The sequence below is a fragment of the Chinchilla lanigera genome, unplaced genomic scaffold (assembly GCF_000276665.1).
Source record: "Chinchilla lanigera isolate Chin_1 unplaced genomic scaffold, ChiLan1.0 scaffold00013, whole genome shotgun sequence".
Classification (NCBI taxonomy): Eukaryota; Metazoa; Chordata; class Mammalia; order Rodentia; family Chinchillidae; genus Chinchilla; species Chinchilla lanigera.
The window spans coordinates 10482019-10503676 of NW_004955414.1; positions in this window are offsets into that span (position 1 = coordinate 10482019).

Below are 21658 nucleotides of genomic sequence, written 5' to 3' on the forward strand. Positions count from 1 at the left end.
ACATGACCTCAAGACAAAATGATAGAAATTCACAATGGTTGCTATATTACATGCTGTTTTCTTCAGTGAAGTTGCTCAGTATGCAGTCTTTTCCACGTATCCTTAATGATAATTCTAGGAGTTATATTTTATTAACTAAGTGCTACAGATGAATAGACTAAGACACAAGGAGGATGACATTATTTAAGTGTAAATATACAAAAAAAGATAACATAGATATAAACTCATGTATATCTCCTTAAATCACAAATTTTCTAAATGAAATAATACCTGAATTGACTTTTGCAAAAATTAGAATAACATTAAAATTAGAGGAATAATGCAATTCAGATGGCTTCGGAAGACACAGCTTTGCAGTAGTTCTAAAGGATATTTCAGTTGATTTTATCAGCATCACTCAGAAAGCTGGTTGTAATCATGTTCATTGTGCAACTCTCAGTGCATATTGATTCTAGCTGTGGCATTTATATCTCTATTTATTTTTCCTTCATAAAACCATGCTGTATACTTTAAGTACACATAGGAAAATGTATTTTAAAACACTGTAGTAGTACAGATTGAATATAGAAAGTGATATGGCAATTAAGTTTTTGTCTACTTATCAATTTATTTATTTATTTATTTTTTATTTCAAAGAGAGTAGTAAATGAGAAACAAATAAAAAATAGAACAGTAGCAGTATACCAGTATCACAAACATAAATTAAAGCAAGAACATTCAAAGTGTTACCGAGTCTCAAGACAAAATAGTACGAATCAAGAGTGGTTGTTACATGACATATCACTACCCTCAACTACATTACTCAGATTACCAGATGTAAGAATGAAAGATTGGTCAAACTCCTATAGGGAAAAAAGAAAATAATTCTTCGGTAACACAGTAGGGATAATACAGTTTCACTGTACAAGATGGTAGGAGTTCACCATTGTAATTCGATTGCATATTAATACCTTCAAATGAGTTGCTCAGACCACCAGACACAAACATGCAAAATCAATCAGAACATAAAAAATTGTAATCATTAACTGTTCATTTCAATACACCATCAGACATGAGCAATACAGTTCTCACAGCTATTCATATATACATTTATATTTTGCTTCCTTCTTTCTTTTTTCTTCTTTCCTTCATTCCAGTCATTCCTTCCTTTGAGCAATTTCTTTCCCTTTCCTGTCATCTATTGTATATTTTGAGAAAGACTAGGTATAAATTTAAAACAGCTACAAAAAATGTACAAATATGAGTCAGGTATAAATTTAAAACAGCTGCAAAAATGTAAAAATGTGAGTCTAAATTTTTGTTTAAAAATAATTTTTATTAAATATTTCATTTTTACTAAAAAGATATAGCACAAGAACATATTATTTCCCTCCTCTTATGGAAGGAGAAATTGTGTCACAGATATTCTAATTGATTTGTTCAGAGTTGTGTAATGAGTTAACTTGTGTCAATATTTAAAGGCAAACATGATTTCAGACCCTGTGTTTTTAATTGCTATATCATCATCAGAAGTTCACATCAAGACCCGTATATTGGGCAGAGACTATAGACTATAAAATGAGCCAAAGTTGAGCTTTATCTGAAAAGTGAGAAGAAAGGGACTTGAGGTTGCTGATGAGGACTTCACATGATTTCTTTCCCAATAGCGCACCTGCTTACAATAAACATCTCTAAGGAATAATACACGAATGGAAGTAAATACATCACTGAGCATTGACTCTGTATGGTGTACATATATGTACCTTATTTTTTCATACATGTGCCATGTAATCATTGTCTTATTTAATACTCAGAACAACGCTCTGAAGTAATTAAAAGTACTGAGTAAATTTCCAGGGTGGTAGTAGCTTGATTCTGATGGTTTCATGCTCCACCACAGTGTTGCCTGTGACAGGTTTCATACTAAACTTGGAATTTAGAGGTACAAACCTGAAGCTGGAATTAAATAGATGCAATACCTACACAGTTTTCCCTGTGGATCTGAGCAAAAGAAATCACTACTTAAACAGCTTAATAACTTTTCTAAGAGGTGACATTTGCTTGTTTGAGGTATTCTGTAAATTCAGTCTTATAAGATCATAATAAACCCAAGAACTAAATTTTGAGATGTCACCTCACAGAAATCACATGTGCCTGATAAAAACATTTATATATTTCTACATAAAAATATAAACTTAGCTGGGCATGGAGGTGCCCACATATATTCTTAGTTACTCAGGAGGCTGAAGCAGGAGGATTGTTTAAACTCATGAATTTGAAACTACTCCGGGCAACTCGTGTGTGTGTGTGTGTGTGTGTGTGTGTGTGTGTGCACTATACATGTATATAAACACATAAAAGCTAATTTGTTCATATAACTGATTAAATACATGTTATTTATGACCTATTTTGAAATCAAAGACTTTGAGCCAACATACACAGTAATATACATGTCACAAGAAATAAACAACAGTACTGCACCAAGGTTTAAGCCCGTGTACAGTAATCTAGGTTTCAGTAACACTGAAGACACACAAAGACTAGAATTAGCTAATTTATATTATGTTTAAGGATTTCTGAGAATCTCTTAGAAGAGACCAGCAGGCCCGTTTACTGTGCACAGCAGCTTTGAGAAAACTTCAGAATGCAAATGTACTTTAGTAGTAAATGTCTCGTAATATGTCAGATTTTTGCATTTGTTAAGCTTTGATTTCATTTCAAAAAACTTCAGATTCCCTGGAAATCCAGGCAGTTCTTGCAGTCTGGGATGGCAGAGCAAGTCTTTCCAGGCTTGCTCATCTATTTTGAGTCCCTTGTAGTGTATGTGCTGTCAAAGCGAGCACTCAGTCCCCATGAAGTCAGCTGGAGACTGCTGACCAAGAATGACCTCAATCAGGCTTATGCTCAGACACTTCTGGGATACTTTGTGCTTCTGATTTCACCACGATATCCGGTCATTTTGCCTTATGGCAGTAGCAGGATTCCACAAGTAGCAGGTCCTCATGTATGTGTGCTGGGTATGTAAGTCTTTGTTTTGTCAAGGTGCTTACTAGTGCCTAAGTAGATGAGAAAAGTCATAAAGCCATGTTATCGCTACCACAGGAGGACATTTCCAAAGGTCATGGGAGGGAAGCATAATTTACAACCACTTTTTACAATCTCATCACATTCTTCTCACAAATTTTCCTGAAATACATCAGCCATTAATACTAGCTAAATTTAAAGGGAAAGAGCACTTCTAGGATGAGTGCACTCTACACTTACCGTAGCTTATTGTTGGTGAAGTTCTTATAGAAATATGAAAAAATTAGCCGATTACAGCATTTCAAGGGATGTGAATGTTTAAATAAAAAGATAATGAATAGAGACAGAGAAAACAAATAGATATCTTAACTCCGACACTCACTATTAATAACTAAGATGGCTTGAACTCTCTAAGGGTCCATCCCCAATTTTAAAAGTGTGAGTGTATATATATTATAAAGCCTTTTCTTTTTTTCACCCTGAATTTAAGCTGTAAAAAGAAAGACTAAATGTGTTTATTATTTGGTAAGTTTCAATGAAGTCACCCAGATGGATTGCCTAGATAATAAGTAATCTATAAAAGTTAGTTACTTCAATTAATATAAATTTTCATTTTGAATCATGCTTAAAATATTCCCTGATAGTGCCTATATTGAGCTATATTTGATATAACTTTGATCTTTTTAAGCAATCGCCAATCTAAAATTGGGGAGAGGGCAGGGAGTTGAGAATATTTAAACAGAGATGCCATACTATTAAGTCAGTAAATTCAGTCAAGCTGGTACCATGCTAAATAATTACAATGATCATATATAAAAAGACATAATTTAAATATACGAGTAGTTTTACACATGTATTTGTCTTGGATGGTATTTAGCTATTTCCATATCTAATAAACGTATTTAACAGTTAATATATTTTTATGTAATTGCTCATGGGATATAATGTCAAATAATTTCATTCTCACTAGATCTCTTTTGGCAAATTGCCACCATTCTCGGTCTCATTTTCCTCATCTATGGATCAAAAATAATGAATTCTCAAAGGTGTATTTGATAGTTAAAGGAGATGAAAGAGTCCAATCGTTAGGCCAGAATCAGCTCAAGACATCCTAGCTCTTTCTTTCCAGTTTCTCCCCTCACATTTTCCCGGTCAGGTTTTGATGTCTTTCTTTTCCATGCTTGAGCAGATGCTGATGAGACGTCCAGGAAGAACAAGTTAGCTTGGGAAGATGGTGCGCTTCATGTACACCATGAATTGCTGGATATGGCTCTGTGACTCTAATTAGGAAAAACCCCACTGGGTTATGCAAATCCTCTTTCGAGGAGAAATGAGACACACATCTGCTCCTCTGCAGACCCGCTCTGGATTCTTCAGGGAAGCCAATTCACCGTTCTCACTGTGAGTGTGCCAGCTGATTTTATCAGATTGTGCCATATTTCAACTCTGTTCTGACAGTGTATTCAGCCCAATCAGAGAGCTGTTCAATGTCTGGTGAAATGATGTTCTTAAAAATGCAAAGCTTAAACAAATGCAAAGCTTGGCTGGCTTGCTTGGAATGGATGGCGCTCCGCTTGATTTTTTATTGACAGAAGGCAGCTTAGGCAGAGGCATAAATAAAAAGTTACAGAGGCTGAGACAAAACTTGGGGCTTCCAGTTAGGGCTCATTACTCTGAGCAGTCAGACTGGAAAGGAGCAGCAGAAGAGACAGAACTGGCTTCTCCTGGTAAGCGGTGGTAACCACGGCAGCCCGGAAGTGATTGCTGGCTTACCCCCAAAATCAGCTGGGACAGCCGACCTGTCAGAAGGCTGAGGACCTTTCCCCTCAATTGCACACACTTCAAGGCACAGAAATAAAGTGGTTTTGAGCCATATGAACTCTCAGGCAGTTTTGAATGATCTAATTTCCTCTGTGGGTTTTTGGAGCTCAGTATTCTACTGCTGTAGAAATAAGAGCTTTGAAACTCAATTATTTCTAAGACGTCTTTCAACTCTAACATTATTAGAAGTATAATTGCACCTTCTGTGCAAAGGAGAGATGAAAAGACCCGATCTTAAATAGAAGAAGGAACATTATCATGTTCAGTATGAAGAGCCAGAAGAGTTAACATGCATTATCTACATTTAATCCTTGTACTAGCCTGAGGAGAATGCCTATAATTTTCTCAGATTTTTTTTTTTCTTTTTGCGGTTGAGAAAATTAAATCTCAGAGATAAGGAGTCTTGCTTCAAATTACATATTACTTAAATTTAATCTATATATTATCTTTGCAGAAAAGCTGCAATCATCCTTGTTTTGCAGATGAGGAAATTGAGGTTCAAAAAGACTAAATGACTTTCTTTAAATCATGGCGGAAAGAGAAAAAGGTGGGGGCTTAAAACTATTCTTATTGAACCTCAAAAACTGAGGTTATTACATTTAGCCACACAGGTCTGGCTAATAGGCAAGGACTCAAACGAAAATTGGACTTGACTTCTGCTTTTCAGGAGCTAGTTCATGGAATTAGTAAGAGAATATTTCAGGAAGGAAGGAAAAGGTGAGGGGTGAAGGACTGAAAGTATGAAGAAAAGGAAGAAATCTTGGAAGAGGAAGTAAAAAGAGAAGGAAAGGTGCAGAAAGGTTTCTGACATATCTGTTAGCTTCCTTTTTGTACAAGGAAATACATGTTTTTGAGAGTTTTATGGATTTCTACTGTGTACTGTTTTGTAAATCTGACACAAGAAACCATTATAACCATCAATATGAAATATCATCACTTCAAAAATTTCTTTGGGAAGAAATTATCTATGTAGGTAAGGATCTATTTCTTTCTCTTTACACTAATGCCATCATGGCCTGATTACTGTAATTTAAAAATTACTATTGCTACTGAGTGGAGTTAATTTATTTTAAAACCTATTTTGACTATTCTAGGTCTTCTACACCTCAACATAAATTGTAGAACCAGTCATAACCTTCTAAAAACATCTTTACTAAAATTTTGATTTCAATTGTATAGTCTTTAGATCAAGTCAGGGAGAAAAATCATCTTAATAATGTTGTGTTTGTAAACTCATCAACATGAGATAGCTCTCTTTCAATTATGCCTTAACTTAGCCAAGTTTTACAGATTTCAGTTCTAAATTCTTTTACATTTTTGTTATAACCATAAGATTCATGTATTGCAAATAATATTTAAAAATATTGGCATTTCAAATGATTTTCTGCACTCACAGTGAATTTATGATATTAATCATGTATTATGCAACTTGGAGAAATTCACTTTTCAGGTATTTTAGGTTTTAATAGATAATTTTAGATTTTCTAAATGAATAACCATGTCATACATGTTTGAAAATAATTTTTTCTTTATTATTTTCAATTTTCAATTTTACTTTTTAATGACTACAGCCAGTGCAAAAAGAAATAGTACATCCATCATACCTTGGTCTTGCCTAGGGACAGCATTAATTTCTTCCCCATTTTAATAATTTCTGTCTTTTTAAAAAGGGAGCCAAATATTGCCTCTTGAGTTTTATTTATGTATGAGCTTTAATATGAGTGGATGTTGGATTTTGTCAATGTTTTGTAATCTATTGTGTTCCTTACATATTTTTTATTCATATGAATATGTTAAATTACATAATTTGTTAAACCATCCCTGAATTCCTAAGATAAAAACATTTGTCATTCAAGTTGTAAAAAGTCCTTTTTATTTTTTGGAATTAAATTGCTTAAATTTTGTACAATGTGTACAGTTTTCTTTTATAGCATATCTCTGCTTATAATAAAGGAATAATTTGTGTCAAGAATATTGACACTTTAGAAAATATTTACTCCTTTTCATTTACTGTAAGAGTTTAGATAGACTTGTTATAATTTCTTTTTTAAAGTTTAGTAGAATTTGCCATGAAGCTGTTTAGTAATTTTTGATAATGAGTGAATTTTAAGATTGTATTTTTCAAAGATGCTGTCCTGTCCACATCATTATAAATTGTTAAAATTAATAGCATGAAGTTGCTGACATTTTTTCCTTTATTTACATATGTAGAGATTTTTCCCCTATCTTTTCTGATTTTAGTAATAACTTTGAACATTTTTGTCACTGTGTCCTAGTTTAAAAGACTTTATCCCATAAAAGAAGAAAGTCTTAGGTCTTAGAAAAGAAAAAAAAAACAAGGAAAGAAAGCCCCAGTGCTCACTATTGTTAGACTTTATTGATGAATTCTCTCATTTTTAGTATTTTGTTTTTATTACTTCCTTTACATCTCCTTATCTAGTTTCTGAAGTTTGGGGATATTTATTTGAGACCAGTTTTTCTTTTCTAGTACTAGTGTGTAGTGTTATAATTACTGTTGTAACATATCCCACAAATTGTGATAGGAATGTTTTGTTTTTTATTGAACTTAAAATGCTACTCCATGTCTCTTTAGATTTCTTTTTGACTCATGGGATAGGCCAATTTGTCATTCAGTTTCCAAATGCTAGAGAATTCCAGAGAGCTGGCCATTACTGAGTTTCAATCTAATTTTGTTGTGGCTAGATAATATAATTTCTTATGACATGAATCATTTCAAACTTATAGAGCCTTCCTTTGAGGCCTAGAATATGGATAAATATGCTACATGCCTGTATCCATGTAGAAAAACAAGTATTCTGTAGTTGGATGTTACATTTTATTAATGTCAGTATAAAAGTTGGTCAATAATGTTTCAATCTTTTTTTTTTATTTTAAAGAGAGCAGTACATGAGAAACAAACAAAAAAATAGAACAGTAGAAGCATACCAGTATCACGAACATAAATCAAAGCAAAAACATTCAAAGTGATACAGGATCTCAAGACAAATTAATACAAATCTAATGTTTCAATCTTTAACATCCTTACTCATAACTTCTCTGTTTGAAAGAAGTTTACATAAATCTCTGTCTGTAATTGTAAAATTTTCTACGTTGCTTTGCAAGTCTATCAGTTCTTTATGCATTACAGCTGTATTACTTGCACATTAATATTTAAGGCATTGTCTTATTAATTATAGTTGTTTATTGTTAGAGTAATTCCCTTAGAACTTGAAGCATACATTTTTAATTTATCTCAGACTAATGTCAAATGAAATGATACTACTTCATATATAGTATAAAAACCTTGTAGTTGTATTCTTTGACTTCAGCCCTACTGGCATTTGTCTTTATGATTGCAAAATGACAGTCACTATGACATATGCTAAAATTGTCTCTACCTTAATATTATCTTTGATTATATAGATATTTATCTTTTAAAAAGTTTAAATAAAAAGAAATCTCATTATTTTACCTATGCAGTTACCTTTAGCAGTGCAAATTTTCCTTTGTATAATTTTACATTTCCATTGGGGTCATTTTCTTTCCCCTTGAAGGACCAGTGATGTTTATTATAATGTGAGTTTAGCGAATGATGAATTGTTTTTGGTTTGGTAAACTAAAAAAGACATGAAACTTCCATTTTACAAAATCGCTTATGTTGGGCATGTTGCTCTCAACTTACTGCTGTATTTTTCTTTTAATCTTTTTTGTACTTTATAAATACAATGTTCTCTTTTCTCTCGTTTGCACTGTTTCAGAGAAAAATATGTTGCTCTCCTTATACTGGTTCTTTTATACATCATTTATTCTTCATTTTCTTTTCTGATTTCAGATTTGTTATTTTTATTGCTGTTTTTAATCAATTTAGTTGCACATATTTATGTCATTTTTTAATGTTTCTCATGTATGGAGTTCATTGAGCCTTTTGTATTTATGTGTCTATACTTTTAAAACATTGTATGTTCAAATATTTCTTTATTAGGTGACTAAATTATTAGGCTACTAAATGTCTGTCCAATAACATATAATGCTTGTTTGCATTTATTATCTCCTTTGCTTCCTGTTTAATTTTGAATAGTTTTATTGCTTTATATTTAAGTTCACTAATATTTTCTTCTACAAAGTTTAATCTACCATTAATCCTATTCATAACATTTTACATCTGACATCATAGCTTTCATCTGTAGAATTGCAATTGTGTTCATTACTATCTTTCATGTCTCCTAACATTTTACATGTAAAAATATAATTATAAAAACACTCTGAACCCTCTTGTCACTAAATTCTAATAACTATCAGTTCTGATTTATTTAATTACTTGTAAAGTGTGTTACTTTCCTGGTTCTTTCATTATTTATAATTTATACTCAGATGACGTGTGTTTTACCCATTTGCTATTTGATTTTTTTTTTAACTGATGTAGATATTCTTAAGCTTTGTCCCACAACAGAATTGAATAAACTGCCAATAATTTTACTCTTTTATGTCTTTCTATTGCTACTTTTTAAGTGGACTAGAACTGTCAAAAACCTGTGGCTAATTATTTCTTGCTAACGAGTCCATTTCCCTTCATGATACTCTGTGGGAATAAATCTTGAGTTTTCCAGTCTGACTGATGGGAGCTGACACTATTCCTGTCTCTCTGTCATGCCAGGTGCTCTTCCTGATAGGTCTTTAGGTGGTAATTATTCAGCTTTGTGCATTTTTCTCATAATCATGCAATATCATTCAGCTAAATTATACAGCTTCTAAAATATCTACATGTTTTCTCTGTTCATCTTTCTCTTCTTTCACACTCTACTTTGTAATAAAACTTACACTTTTATTCGCATTCAATTCAGTTCCTGAATTCCATCTCCTTTGCAGCCTGAGGACCATTTCAGAACTTTGAGCTACAGCAATTATAAGATGTATTTGTTTTCTGTTTCCTAGATATCATTATCTGTCTGTGTCTACTGCCTATTGTTTCAAAAATGTTTTTACTTTTTCAGCATAAGTGTAATTCAGTCTTGCTACCTGACCTTGACTGGAAGTAAGACTCTCCCCAAGGTAGGTATTTCTACAAAAGAGGAAACAGTGGCACCAAAAATATTTTGTATGAGGCTATAGAATGAAAAAATATCTTACCCTGTCCGTCAGCCTGCTGCTAAAGGTTATTTGTAATCATTTTTATGCTTTCTGGTATTAGTTCAATTCTACAGGTATTATTGTGGTAGACCAAGTTGTGCTTTTTATGCACGAGTACTTGAAGTACAGGATGCAACACTGGAACTGGCTTGGATATGGGCATCTGTATCAAGCATTACCACTTTCTAAACATTAGACTTTGGATGTCATTTGTTACCTGGTTGCAAGTCCCACTGTCATCATCTGTAAAATGCTGATAATAGTACCTGCCTAGCTCACCTTACAGGCCTGAATGAAAATATGTTGAGAATCTGTCTATACACAATATTTTAAATTGTAAAGATATACATAAATAAACAATGTGTTAATATGGGCATTATTATTAAATTGTGTTCATTACACTTTTGGGAAAGGCCTTTAAAGTTACAGCTCATCGTTGTTGTCCTCAGCATCATCTCTTCAGCTCATTTATGCAGATCTACAGTGAACACAATACCTCTAAAATGCTGCATTTTTCTTTTTTTGAGATTCTCAATGGAGTAATAGCAAAACTACTCGACTTGAAGAGGAAGTTATTCTAAACTACATCCAGGTTTTGAGTATGTGTTCTTGAAGATGCTAAACCACTCAATTTTTTAATCTCTAACATGCAAATAATAATATCAACTTTGTGTGTGTGTTTTTAAGGCAAAATGTGATAGTGTGTGAAAAGATGGAACATGTTAAGTATACAGTGATGGTTATTCTAAAATGTTATCACTATTTCATTAGAAGGGCTATATGGACATGATTTCATTCTGAAGAAATGTTTTCTTGGCAAAGCTCAGTCCTCAGACATCAAACTTTAGTCATGTTTTACTCCTTCCTTTCTTTGAAGCTCCACATCCAATCAGTTCATAAATGCTCACAGCATTTCATCCAAGTTTTCTTACTCTATGGTCTCTGTCTTCATTGTCTTCAATTTCCTTCCTTGGATGACTCAATTTCCTGTCTCCTGCATGTTAGTGGAGCAGAATCATAACACATTTCTCTCTGAGTTTTCTGTGCAGTGATATCTTCATGAGATTTGGACCTACATTCTGACACTATAGCTCACCACACCACCCAGAATGTGTTTAGCAGTTCACTTTAAAATTCATAAAATCCAAGTTCTCTTGACTCACATAGAGATTTCTTCTGAGTCAGTCACTGTCTTCCTGCATACATCCTTCCACATACTCCAGTGCTGTCTGGGCTCTAATCACTCTGGATGACCAAACATGCACCTTAATCATGGTGGTTGAGGTTTATTGTCTTGGAATCTTCTTACTCTTGTGTGTATATTTTTTTTGTTTGTTTGTTTTTTGGTACTAGGAATCCAACTCAGGACCTTGCGCTTGCCAGGCAGGCACCCATGCCACTGCACTATATCTCTGGCTCTTGTGTGTTTATAGTTTGTTCCATCTTTTACTAGCTTAGTCAAACAGAAGCTGCTATTTACACAACATTCACAACATATTAGTCATTGTTCCAAGAAAATTATTTCATACCATTTCATCTCACCCTGCAGTGTATAAGCTGTAATATCACCCAAGGAAGATTTTTTATATCATTTTAAATTTCGTTCAGTTTTTTTTTTTTTTTTTGAGATAGTCTCACTAGTTTAGGCTGGCCTTGAACTCATGGCTGTCCTCCTGCCTCAGCCTCCTAGTGCTGGGATTATAGGCATGGGCTACTATGCCCAGCTCAATTTTAATTTTTTATTAGTACATGTTTTCAGCACATAATGACTATATTCTTTGTGGGCAGTTGATCCATGTAAACTTTAAAAACAAGAAATTAGTCATGTGTAAGTATAATAGCAAAGGTAATTAACACCAGTTCTAAAATGGGATTGTGATTACAGATCTGAATCCAAAGTATGTGTTATGAAAACTGTAGCTGCCTTTGTTCAAATCAAAGATTTTCCCAGATTCTGCCATGGCTTTAATTATTCTGTTTTCTTTCTAAGACAATATGAGTTTTACAACTGGCTTTGCACTTTGTCTTATGCTTCCAACACTTTCCTTATGAAACTGAATTTCCTGTGGCAGTGACCATGATTTATTCTTGCTTCATTCAGATTTTGTCAGTAAGGGATCATGGAATCAAATTCCAGTTCTTTCCAGCTGACTCATTCTGAAAAATGTATTTATTCCAAACCTTAATTTCCTCACGTGCAACATGGAATTAATTATTATGCTCTCTTCACTGATATATTTTAAAGGTAAAAAGTAACCATGACTGTGAAGCAGTACTAATACTGTGAAGCCTGAAGTAAAAGTCAATGTCTTCTAGAAATTGCCATTGCTACTATTATTAATAGCATTGATACTAGTCTGTTTTTTCATACTCAACCACATTTAACAATTTCTAGCAACTCTCTGTCTAATGGTGCTGCATGGGAACTGGTGATTGATCTAAATATTAGCGGGCTGCAATTAGCTTTGACATCTGTGACCTTACCACTGTTCTTCCAGATGTCGGATTTCATTCCTGTAAGTGGCGATTTATAATAAATGACACATTTATGAATAACCCTCAAGGAACAAATTTCTTCTGATGAGAGGCAAATGGTACTCCTATTGAAATAGAAAATGATTCTACCAAGATTAATCCTTTCCCCAGAAATGCCAAAGTAATTAATAAAAATAAGTAATTTCATATAAAATGATGTCAACTGCTTAGAAACAGTAGACACATGTACATAGGTATTTGACTCACTATCTCTTAGAAAGATAATTCCAAGTCATGTCCATTTATGGATATGTCTACATTATAAACAAAACAAATGTGACAACCAAATGCCAACAAATATAAAATTATTAATAAGGATTCTAGAAACCAAATGTTTAGAGGCTGAAAAAGAAAAATCCATCACCCTCTTTCATTCTCAATGGTTGCTCTGAGCACTGAAAAGCAGCAAATAAGAAGGGAAACTAAAGACAGATCCCAAACTGAATTCAAATAGGTACTGGGATACCAAGTCATCACAGCCTTGCCCTATCAGTGGGTGTAAAACCAGGCACATTTCTATATATTTTAATGATATAAAAATGAAGAATGGTGAATGGCACATAGTAGTAAGTACGTTAGCTCTTTCAATGCTCATAATTTTCTGTCAGTAGTTTTCTAAAAAGGGTTCCCAAAGCAGTATCACACTGTTGTCTGTATATTGTTATAAAAACAGATCATGCAGCTATACCTCCAGACCTACTGAATCAGGAACATGGGCCAGGCAATCTTTATTTTAGTCCTCCAGATGATTTGGAATCTTTAAATTGAATGTCATAACCATCACTATCAGCTGAAGAAAGTCAGGACCAAGTTTCAGTGATTGTCTGAAACTGCATACAACAGTGATGAAAATGGGATTCAGCTCAGGCCTATCAGATTCCAAGCTCAATGTCTTTACTGTGACTGACTGTTTCCAGAGTAAAATCTCAGCCAGGTGTAGATCAGGGATGGGAGTACAGACCTACACTGGAGGTGATTTTTTCCTGCAAATGGCTCTCAGTTGGCCCAAAAGAGAAGGTACACTAGGGCTGAACAGCAAGTCTCCCCCTAACTATGTTCAGGACTGATGCACTAGGAAGGTGATACATAGAAGCAGATATAAAGATTGGGGATTACGACCAGGACGCAAGCTGAGAGCTGAAACCCACTCATGGCACCATGCATAAGGACCTCAGTGCAATCAGCAAAATTAGCTTTTAACTCTTAGAAACTCGTTCATAGGTATTTTCTTTAAAGGAGAGAACACTTTTCAAATACATCAAGTACAAGGGCATTCATCCTAGAATGTCTGCATGACATCTCTATCACTGTTCACATTCTTTGGTTTTTGTTGATAAGTCTGTGTGTCAGTAGAACCCTCCCTGGTGAACTCAAAACACAGTAATAAGTCTAATTAAAAGTCTGGCAAACTTAAGTAAACAAGTGACTCTATGTTTCATACTTGCTGCACACCTTTCCTATTTTAGTTTTCTTTCAGCATATATTGTTTAACATTATATATATATGTATATATATATACATTTCTTAAATGTTTAGCAATTTCCAGTTAATTTTTGCAATGTAATGTGTTCATCAGCCTGTCTTCCCAACCCATGTACATGAACAACTATGAATTTTCTTATTTTTATTTTAAAGATAAATGGACAAAAATATGCATGCAATTCTTTTGATTAGACTAGCCCTTAACTGATAGCATATTAGTCATAATAATTACTCTAAAACAAAGTCTTTGAAATTTATATTTTATTAAATAATATAGACTTAAACCAGAAAAGAACTGACTGCTCTGAGACAAGAACCTGGCAGAGGATTTACCCAAATCTATATTATGCCTTCTTCAGGTAGCCATTACTTTGAGACAAAAACTTCATGAACTTTCTTACTGTTATAGACTGATTTACATCCTTATGTCAGTTAAGACAAGTCTGTCAGCCTTGAATATGTTAAAAATATAAAAGATAGTAAATGTAAACTTATACTAAAAATGATAGCCACTTTGTAGGAAAAAAAAGTAAACAAATAACGAGGGGTCATATATACAGCAATGGCAAAAGCAGTATTTCCTGTGAGTACAAAGGAGGATCAAGGAAAACACCAACGATATAAAGTGGTCAGGAAAGTTTCTGGAAAGCAATACACATTTAACTACTCATAAATCAAGCACTGTGTTAATGTACCCCATAAAAAACATCTGGTCAAACATTCAATCTAGAGCTTAATTACTCTGACAGCCTCAAGATTATTAAGTAGCTTTTGGAACTACAGATAACACAGAATCCTGGCTCCTCTCTACTTGTTGCATTAGGTCAAGCACATTCCCTTTTTTGTTATCCTTTTTTGATGTTATTGATAAATACTTGCTAAGAAAGCTGATAGAAGTAGCAATTAGGACAATATAACCAAGTTATAAATGATGTGTTAAATGGTTCAAAGTTCTGAGGCGGAAAATGTCTGTTCTACACACACATGGCATAAAATTCCTTACCATATTGTCCCGCACAGCAGATGGGCTGTCCAAAGGCTTATCAAATGGCTACTTTGAGGTGGCTCTGACTCTTGGTGACTACCAAGATCACCAAACAACCAGTAATTGAATTTACTGAAACACTCTGAGCATCAGTTTTATGAAAATATGTAATAACCTCCATGCTATTTTCTGATTATTAAAATGTCTCTCAATGACTTAAAAATATAAACGTATATTACAATTTTAAATCATCAATAATATCACTGTTCTGAGATCACAATCATATCTCTTCTCAAATATAATGACATGATGCTGTTCCATTTATGTGCCACCTTTATTTCACTAGTCATCATTATACTATTCCTGAATTTGAATATTTTCCTATGCTTATGGATTATTTGTAATTTCCTTGCTTACTGTATGACAGTCTTCCTATTCATTAGAGGGTAAAATTTTGTTGGTTTTAAACACAAACTGGAAATTTGTATGTTTAGAAACATTTATATGTACATATTTCTGTTGCTCTTCACTTTTACATGTACTTATAGTATGCTTTTGCTCACAGGAGATATTTGATAATGTATTGTTTAATTTTTCTTTATGACTTTTATATTTTCCTTTAAAACTTAGAAAATCTCCCTGCTAAGCTCTATCTATCCATCTATCTATCTATCTGTCTGTCTGCCTATCTATTTATCTATCTATATGTATCTATCTAGCTACTATCTATCCATCCTATATATATGTATCATCTATCAATCTATCATTTATCTATCTATCAATCCTATCTAATCCATCTGTCCATCCTATCTATGTAATTTATCTATCATCATCATCATTTTTTATGGTTTGATAACGTTATTTAATTGCTAATGCTATTTGAAATTCATTATCTTATGATATGAGGTAGGGATCAAAATGGTTTTTATAAGTAACAGTTGTTCAGTTCATTACCTGAATACTCTGTCATTTCTCCAGTGATTTCAAAATGGCTTTTCTGCTTAGACTTCATTGGATATTTTCTTGCAAATCAGATAGGAGATGGGTCACTTAGATGAATAACCCAGGGGTTATCTAACTCAAAGGACCTGGGCAAACATTTAAACAATTTGTATAATATTATGTTCTTACTGAATCCCCAAATTTCTGCAGGAAGAGAAGATCATGAAATTGCTAAATTGAACTACTGCTTTAAAAAATTCTGTTACAGCCCACTTCCTGCCTCCACTGTGGGATGCATCCAAACACCAGAACAGCTGGCTAGGTATGTTTCATGAACTGCCTGGGAGAGCCCTAACATGGTGCCCCACATTCTGGTGCCATGCAGGGAAATTCTGACCCACAAAAATGCTAGGGACACACTGTGAGCAGCCTGAGAGAGGCTAGACTTGGTGCTCTAACTTTCATGCTCGTTGCAGGGCTCATTCCTGGGTTTTCTGACATCCAGGAAACCACCAGATACTCAGGAATTTCAATGAGCTGTCTTGGAAAGATGAGGCTAGTATCTCTGCCTCTTGCATCAAACATGAGAAGACAAAAGAGAAAAATACAATTGCAGAACGCCACCCTACCCAGAACAAGCCCAGAAGATATCAACATAGGAGAACTAGAAAATCATACACCTGAAATTTCCAAAATGATAGCCACTGAAGTAAAGGAACAACTCCATCAGGCCATAGAAGAAACCAGATCAGAAATAATCTCTCAGGTAAAAGAGAGAAATGACAGTAATAATGAAAGGATTGTTCAGTACATCTAAAGAAGACATCAATAAATAAAAAAAAGGTGTACAGAAAAATGATGGAAACCTTGAATGAACAATATAAGAAAGAACTAGAATGCATTAAATAGATTCAAAGAGTTATCAAGGAAATTAAAACTTCCATCAAAAACTGTCAAAACCACTTGAATGAAGCTGAAGATAGACTTTCATATCTTGAAGACAGCATTGCAGCTAATGATCATGAAAGGAAACATCTCTTAAAAATAACAAGGAACCAGGAAATAACACTTCAACATCTGTAAAATGATGCAAAGAAAAACAATGTAGGACAAATAAGTGTCAATGAAGCAGCAGGAGGCAGTGCAAATGACATTAAAAGACTATCTGCAGAAGTAATAGCAGAAAATTTCCCAAACATGATAAAATAACATGAGATACAGCTATGCGAAGCATATACAACTCCAAGTAGCAATACCCAAAATTAATCTACACCCAGACATATAATAATCAAGATCCCAGAAATTCAGCCAAAGAACAGAATATTAAAATTAGAGCAAAGAAAGAGATACCTATAAAGGAAAGCCCATTAGAATCAAGGCAGAATTCTCAAGACAAATCATTAGGTCAAGAAGTGCTTGGAGTGAAGTGTTTCAGGTACTAAAACTAAATAACTTGCAACCCATGTTTATGCACCCTGCAAAACTATTCTTCAAAATTGTTGGAGATATAAAATATTTCCACAACAAGAACAACTGAAGAAACCCATGAGCACCACACCAACCCTACAAAGAATACTACAAGATATGCTAGAAAGAGATAAAAAATGACCACAATTTCAAGAACAACAATAGAAAGAAACTACAAAGCAGACTAAGCAATTAAACAAAGGGAAGAAATAGGTAACCAATAGCAGGAAAATAACATGACAAATATAAACCACTATATATCAGTTATAACCATTAATGTAAATGGCCTCAATTCACCAATCACAAGAAGTAGACAGGTAGAGTGGATCAAGAAACACAATTAAACAATATGCTGTATACAAGAAACACATTTAACTGAAAAAGAAATTCATATACTGAAAGTCAAAGGTTGGAAAACAATTATCCACATGACAGGAACTCAAAAAAAAAGCAAGGGTAACTGTTCTGTTTGCAGACAAAGTGAACTTCAAGACAAGGATGATAAAGAGAGATAAAGAAGGTCACTATATACATGTCAGTTAAAAACTTCAACAGGAAGAGATAACAATCATAAATACATATCCACCAAATATGGAAGCACCCAACTATATAAAACATATATTAATAGAAATGAAAAAATCAAAGAATGAATAACAAAATTCTAATGGGAGAGTTTAACACCCCATTGATACATACAGATAGATAAACTAGACATAACATCAGTAAAGAAATAACCAAAGTGAATCAAACTTGTGAGCAAATAGATTTAGGAGACGTTTACAGAGTGTTCCACTCCACAACATCAAAATACACATTCTTCTCAGCTACAAGTAGTACATTATCTAAAGTAGACCACATAGTAGCCCATGGAACATGCTTAAGTAAATGCAAAGGAACTGAAATTATTCTATGCATATTATCTGACCATAGTGCAAAGAAATTAGAAACTAATGACAAAAGGAACCACAAAAAATACATAAACATATGGAAATTAAAAACAGCCTGCTGAACAACCAATGGGAATTAAATAATACCTGTAATTAAATGAAAACATAAATACGACTTACCAGAATCTGTGGGATGCACTATAAGCAGTCATCAGAGGGAAAATTACAGTAGGGAATTCCCTCAATAGGAAACAGAATAAAAACAAACAAATAGCCTAATGCTGCACCTGAAACTTCAGAAAAAGAAGAGTAAGTCAAGCCCAAAGCCCAAAGAAGGGAAGAAAGTATAAAGAGCAGGACAGAAAGTAATGCAATTGAGATGAAGAAAACAATACAAAGAATTAATGAATGAAAAGTTGGTTCTTTGAAAGAATAAATAACATTGATAAAGCCCTAGCCAATCTCCTCCAAAAAGGAAAGAATAAACTTAAATTCATGCAAGAAGGAATGAAAAAGGTGAAATAACTAGAGAGTCTATAAAAAGTCAGAAGATCAAGAATACCTACTTTAAAAATCTTTACTGTCATGAGATGGAAAACACAGAGGAAATGGACAGATTCCTAGATATTTATGAATTACCAAGGCTGAATCAAGATGATATGAAAAATTCTGAATAATCAAATATCAATTAATGAAATTCAAAATGTAATTTAAAGCTCACCAGCAAATAAAAGTCCAGGTCCTGATGGATTTACAGCTGAATTCAACAGGAAATTCAAAAAGAAATTTAATGCCAATTCTTCTCAAACTCTTCCATGAAATTGAAAGGGAAGAAATTGTCCCATACTCATTTCTGGAGGCAAGGCTTATACTGATAGCAAAACCAAAGAAAGACACAACCAAAAAAGAGAACTACAGGCCAATCTTCCTAATCAAGAGAGTTGCAAAAATATTCAATGAAATACTAGTAATCAAAATGCAGCAAAGTATCAAGAAGATTATACACCAACTAGGAATTATTCCAGGAAAGCAGGAATGGTTCAGCATATACAAATCAATAAATGTAATGCACCATATCAACAGAGCCAGTGACAAAAACCACAGAATCATTTCAATAGAGGCAGAAAAAGCTTTTCACAAGATCCAATAGACATTCATGATAAAAACCCTACAGAGAATCGGAATGCATGGTCTTTACCTCAATCTGATGAGCCATCTCTGACAGTCCAACAGCCAACATCATACTAAATGGAGAAAAAATGAAATCTATTACTTTAAAATCAGAAACAAGACAAAGATGTCTGCTGTCACCACTCCCATTCAACATAGTTCTGGAAAAATTTGCCAGAACAATTAGACAAGAGAGAGAAATAAAAGGAATGAGAATAGGAAAGAAAGAAGTGAAATTATCATTATTTGCAGATAAAATGATACTCTACGTGGAAAACCCCAAAAGCTCCACCAAAAGACTCCTAGAACTAATAGACAAATTCTGTAGCATAGGTAGATACAAAGTCAATGCTCAAAAATCAACAGCATTCTTATACAGAAAAAATAAACACAATGAGAGAGAAATTAGGGAGACCATGCCTTTAACAATAGCATCAAAAAAATTGAAATACTTAGGAATCAATCTAAGGAAAGAAGTGAAAGATCTATACACTGAAAATTAGAGTATACTAAAAAACAGTGACCAAAGAAGATTTTAGAAAATGGAAAAACATTCCTTGCTCATTGAGAGGAATAACCAACATTGTGAAAAATGGCCATATTCCCAAAATTGTTATACAGATTCAGTACAATCCCAATCAAAATACCACTAGTATACCTCACAGATCTAGAAAAAGCATTCTTAAAATTCATCTGGAACCTGAAGAGACCTAGAATAGCAAAAGCAATCCTGGGCAACAAGGACAAGGCAGGAGGTACCACAATCCTGACTGGAAATTATACTATAAAGCTACTGTGAGAAAAACATCATGGTACTGGTGAAAAACCAGACCTAAGAATCAATGGAACAGACTGGAGGATACAACCACAACCCCAAAACACTCAGCCACATTATCTTTGACAAAGGGGCCACGCAATTGCACTGGAAAAAAGATACCCTCTTTAATAAATGGTGTTGAAAAAACTGACTTGCCACATGTCAAAGGCTGAAACTAGAGCCATGTATACCACCATGCACCACACTCAAGTCAAAATGGCTTAAAGATCTAAATATTAAAACAGAAACATTAAATCTACTGGAAGAGAAAGTAAGTAAAAATCTTGAAGACATATTGGTAGGCAGATAGTTCATGAACAAAAATCACACTGCATGGGAAATACTTCATAGAATCTACAACTAGGATTTCATTTATTGAAAAGATTTGCACATCAAAAGAAATCACCAACCGAGTAAAAAGAAAACCCACAAAGTGGGAAAATTTTAGCCAACTGTCCTTTGAACAAAGGACTCCTGTCTAGAACATATAAAGAATTGAAAAAAATCAGACCACCCCCAATTCAACGACCTAGTGTAGACATAGTCATCCGTGATAAATCTACACTTCTCAGATAAAGAAATGCAAATGGCAAATAAATACATGAAAAAATGTTCAATATCGTCAGTCATTTGAAAAATGCAAATTAAAAAACTATTGAGAATCCATCTCCTCCCAGAGAGAGTGGCTATCAAGAAGTCAACCCATAGCAAATGCTGGATGAGGTGCAGAGACAAAGGAACATTTCTCCACTGTTGATTGGAGAGTCGACTGATGCAACCACTGTGGAAGTCAGTCTGGAGATTCCTCAATAAACTAGGATTAGAGGTCCCATTCAGTCCACACATTTCTTTTTTTTTTTGGTATTTTTCCAGAAGAACTGAAAACATCATATCACAGAAATATATGTACACATACATTTGTAGCAGAGCAATTTGCAGCAACTAAATCATGGAAGCAACCCAAATGCCCATCTACTGAGGAATGGATAAAAAAATTGTGGTACTTTTATATAATGGAATATTACTCAACTATAAAGAGAGACAAACTCGAGGCCTTTCTAGGTACATGGATGCAACTGGAAACCATACTTATAAGTGAAATAAATCAAACTCACATGTGTAAACATCGTATTATCTCCCTAGTGTAAAAACCTGAAAGAATAAAATCTGAAAGGTACAATGCATATTGTGAAAGGGAAAGAAATTTTTCCAAGGGAAAGAACTGGGATGAGGGAAAACAGAAAAGAAAGAAAGATGGGAAAAAAGATATATATAAGGTTTAATTGTATGATCAATCTTAGATGCCTATATTTGTTTATCTGGGTAAATGCTTTGAAGATAACAATATTTAATACAACAACCATTGCTAACTTCCTATACCTTGTTTGAAATTCTGCATTGTTTTTATTTGTTTTTGTGTTG